Source organism: Berghia stephanieae, chromosome 6 (genome assembly GCF_034508935.2).
Source record: "Berghia stephanieae isolate SIO BIC M18660-M18661 chromosome 6, UCSD_Bste_1.3, whole genome shotgun sequence".
Classification (NCBI taxonomy): Eukaryota; Metazoa; Mollusca; class Gastropoda; order Nudibranchia; family Aeolidiidae; genus Berghia; species Berghia stephanieae.
Genome location: NC_088365.1, coordinates 29,419,082 through 29,424,081, shown reverse-complemented (window position 1 = coordinate 29,424,081; position 5,000 = coordinate 29,419,082). Strand labels below are relative to the sequence as shown.

The window sequence follows — 5,000 nt, the reverse complement described above, 5'->3', positions numbered from 1 at the left end:
CCATTGGATGTTACATTGAAGCCTAAATATTTGAAACATTCAACTTGTTGTATTGTTTGTCCTCTGCTTGTTATTACACAGGCTGGTGGGTTATTATTTTTAGATACCGTCATACATTCTGTTTTAGATATATTCAGTTCCAGTCCCATATTTTCACTACTCCTGACTACAACATCCAGTAATTCTTGTAGTTCATGTTCAGATTCTGCCAGTAGAACCGTATCATCTGCATACCTCAGATTTGTTACATTCTTTCCTCCAATACACACCCCCTTCTTATGTTCGATATCTCTTAATATCATTTCACTATAGAGGTTGAATAAATCTGGAGACAAAACACACCCCTGCCTAACTCCTCTTCTAATAGGTGTAAAACTGCTTAGCTCGTTGTCAACACGCATTGCTGCTTCTTGTTCCCAGTACAAATTCCGTAATATTCTTAAATTTTTACCATCAATGTCCAAGGATGATAGAATTTTGAATAGTTTTTCGTGTTGTACTTTATCAAAGGCTTTTGAATAGTCGATGAAACACATATACAGATCTTTATTTACTTCAATACATCTTTCCATCAGCATTGATAATGTGAATATTCCATTTCTGGTACCCTTGTCCTCAACAAAACCAAATTGCATCTCCCCAATTTCAGGTCGTATTTTATTTCTTATTCTTAGTAAAATTATCTTCAAAAGAATTTTTGTGAGGTGGCTCATTAGGCTAATAGTTCTGTGTTGTTCACAATCAACTGCCCCTGGCTTTTTTGGTAATGCTATAAAAATGGATCGTTTCATATCAGTTGGCATTTTTCCTGTGTCATACACTTGATTTAGAAGGTTTGTGATGAATTCAATCCCCCATTCACCCAGGCCAGTCAAGGCTTCAATTGTTATGGCATCAGGTCCTGCAGCTTTTCCATTTTTCATGCTTTTCATGACGTTCCTAACTTCATCTTTCATTATAGAGGGCCCTTCCAGTTCTTTTATCATAGGCATTTCTCCTCGATTATCAAAAAAAAGTTCTTCAATATATTCTGACCATCTGTTTAGAATGCAGTCTTTGTCCATGATGGTGTTTCCACGCTTGTCTTTGATGCATCCACTTTTAGCACCTGATTTAGTTTTGTTTGTCACTTCTTTGATTGTACAAAGTAAACATAATATTAAAATTTTTTGTTAGTATCGTAACGACAGGCATTTATTTCCCAACGAGACTGACGATTTATTTACGATTACTCTCAACATCAAATGGCTAATGATCTTTACAAAGCTGATTTACGTCAATGAAATAGTCTGCTTTCCGCGGCAGCTCACCCGATTAGCATCGGTAATGTGTATGTACCCATATGAACTTATTTGTTAGAAATCTTACGGTCTGGTAGATGTGATCGGAATGTTACTATGAATAACATGGGATGTTATTTTTATTCCCCATTGCAACAATGCTCATAATCTCTACACAACGTTATGTCCGTTTATCAAACATGACATTTTATGTCAACTTGTCATATTATGCTTGCGAATTACATATGTATTATTATTCATTTGTCCTTGCCAATCAAGATTACCAATGGATGCTATGCCTTTAGGTAAAATACTCACATCAGGCGCCAACCGGATCTAAAGTACCAACACACAAAACTGTGTAACCCTGAACATCTATAATCTGGTTGATATGATTTAGTGAGAACTAAGAACCAAAATGGCTGACTAAAAAAAACCCCAAACCCAAAGAGCTTATTACGTCAATTTCGTTGTCTATATTATGACATTTCGGGTTTTGTGGTATTGTCTGGTATCACATTCCGCTTCTAGTCTGCCTGTCCTTGGTTTGAGTCCTGCTGTTGACGGCGTAAAGTTGAGTCCTTGGAGAAGGCTATTTGCATACTCATATTCTCTCACCGTACACAGGTGTAAAATGAGTACCTGGCCGATACCAACTTTAGCTTGGTCCAAAAGAACAAAACAAATTGCAGTAGCGCTTTCTTTACATGTCTTGTTCTACATATTGAGTATTGCTTCTGCTCTACTCTGACAATAAAACAAAAACAACAAAAACCCACGTAGCCTATTAAAGATTTTGGCCAAAAACTCCTATTTCCAATATGGATGGATTAAAATGGCGCCTTTAAAACTCTCAAATCTGGAACTTAAATGAAATCCCGTGTTTGAGAGTTTTTGGGAAGATGAGGGCTATTTAAATTGATGCTATTTGAAGGACGAGTATTCTGGCCAAAATTTAAAACACATTCTTTTTTTTTCGAGTTCGACAGCGTTGTTGACTAACCATGGATCCCTTGTAAGTCTGTCTTAGTACATTAAATGGTGTAATCTATAAAAGCTAATGTTATTTACAGGCAACATTTTTTACTTTCGCTTTAAAAAAATGTCGTCAGGTATTTTTGACAATTTTGTGTGTCCTTGCTTGCATTATGAGCAAATGATATTTTAGGAATCAAACAACCATAGGAGCAAAAGCAGCAAAACAACAATAATATAATCATACTAGATAAATACATATTTACATAAATATAGGTCTTTTCTGTTATCTCTTGTGCTCATAACTCAACATAATTCTCAATATTATGTTTAATTTTAAATGTGGACCTATTTTTATAATTCTCATGCATTAGCAGGTTTACATCACTGTAATTATCATTGTCCTTCGCTGTCTATAGCCAAGTTTGTATGTTTTTGTTTTTGAGGGTTTTACGGCGCTTGCAACACAATTTTGGTTATAATATCAGCGCCGGCTATCGCCAAGTCGTCATCCACAATCTCAGCACCCTTAATCACAATGTAGTCTTTCAGACCAATAGATAGTATGCAGATGACGTCACTCAGGCCTTTGTTATTGTTTTTGCCATCCGCGTTTGTGAGTTGTTCTCACTAAACTGTATTAACCAGACTATAAAAGTTCATGGTTACACAGAGTTTGTGTGTTGGTTCGTTATACTTCCGGATGGCAATGTTGTGAACTCCTTGGCCAAGCGCATTCTATCTATAGATAGTTCGAAGTTGACGTCACGCAGGTCTTTGTTATTGTTTTTTGCCATCCGCGTTTATGAGTAATTCTCACTAAACCGTATTAACCTGACTATAAACGATCATGGTTACACAAAGTTAGTGTCTTTGTCCGTTATACTTCCGGATGGCAATGTTGTGAACTCCTAAGCCAAGCGCATACCATCTATATAGCTAAAGAACCCCTAGTTTATCCCGTGTCTATGGCGTGAAATTATGATAGCAATTGTTTACTACCGTTTGGATGGGACGTTAGTCTATCACAAAGTCCTTTCCACCAGATCTAACAGACTAAGCTACCCAATCACTGCTCGGTGAAAAAACCCCAAAAAACTTGAACTTTTATATAGCGCAATATCCACTGAACATGCTCAAAGCGCTTTACAAAGGGTCCCTGACCAACAGCAACACGTAACATATAGAACGAGACGTGACGCCTGTTAGGCGATATATCAAGTGACCGAGATAACGCTGTTGACGATTGGGTACTCATTTTGCACCAGAGTAGGTGAGAGAATGTGAGTAAAGAGCCTTTTCCAAGAACTCAACTATGTGCCGAGCGAGACTCGAACCCAGGACCTTCCGATCCGCAAGCGAGTGTTATACCACAAGACCACATAGCCGAACAGAGAAGAAATCATTTAAAAAACATATCGACTGCACCCGTGACCGAATTTGGTCCCTTTCTATTTGTGTGAAGTGAGTGTTCTACCAACTGAGCTGACGGGATTCAATAATTTGTCACCTAACCCATTAATGGTCACTCTGAACATTGCTTTACTATTTCTACAAAACGGTATATCATCGTACTTCGTTGAGGCCATGAACGCTACTCAAACAAACAAAACACAAACATCATAAATTTAAGATGAAAGCCAGGAGACCACATCGGCAAATTGGTCGAGACAATCGATACAAACAACAATGAAAACAACTCGAGCTTGTCCTCATGGGAAAAGCTGGAAATTATGGCAAGAACAACATCAACAATAATAATACGTACCGTCGGACAGTGACAAAGTACAATATTTCATGTTGGCCAGATACAATTAACAATAATAGAATGGAATAGAAGCTCAAATTTAGTTTACGGAGACAAACCGTGTAGACGTTTCGGGTTTCCTCTTTGTTAATAAAACACGATAAATGAGTCACTAAAGATAAATAATTGACACACACACACACACACACATATATATATATATATATATTATTATATAATAATATAGTATAAAATAGCAAGCTAATAGATATATATATATATATATATATATATATATATATATATAAGAGAGAGAGAGAGAGAGAGAGAGAGAGAGAGAGAGAGGAGAGAGAGAGAGAGAGAGAGAGAGAGAGAGAGAGAGAGAGAGAGAGAGAGAGAGAGAGAGAGACGGAGATGAGAATGTATCGGATAAGAATAATTAAAATAATATGAGCAATTTTTTTAAATATTGATAACGGTCATAACTCAGCACAAAGCAAAGAAATATTTTTTATTCCACTCATCATATCCAAACCTTGTTTTGATGCTTTTCAAAACTGGCATCGATACATGTTTTAATATAACTCATGGAATAAAAATTATGAAAACAGATATTCATTAATTATTTGCCAAGTATATTTTACATTGAGGCGACAATTAATTTCATAGATACATCAAGTGTAAACTTACCACGACAGGTTTATCCTATAAGCAAAAAATTCCGATATTCTTGGATCTGAAATACATAAATAAATAAAAGCATTAAGTATGAATCATGGTTGCATACTAAAAGACCACTAGAATTTCTGTGAGTCTGTATGTAATGGTAAGACGGCATCAGTATCGAGACCCATCTTGTACTTGAATCTCAACTGATCTTATTCCTTAAAGAACACACACACACCTACGTACACACCCAAACACACAAACACACACACACACACACACACACACACCCACTAGCAATCAAAACAGAAAACAAAATGAATAACTATAAA

General features: G+C 36.3%; 1 protein-coding gene across 2 annotated transcripts in view; it reads right to left on the bottom strand.

Annotated features, from left to right (window-relative positions):
• LOC144974811 (protein kinase C delta type-like) overlaps window positions 1-5,000 on the bottom strand; it is a 181,918-nt gene that overhangs the window by 134,976 nt on the left and 41,942 nt on the right. For both annotated transcript variants that reach the window (XM_078918105.1, XM_078918106.1), the window contains exon 2: window positions 4,693-4,738. The gene's annotated coding sequence lies outside the window, so the exon portion shown is untranslated. The remainder of the gene's footprint in view (window positions 1-4,692; window positions 4,739-5,000) is intronic.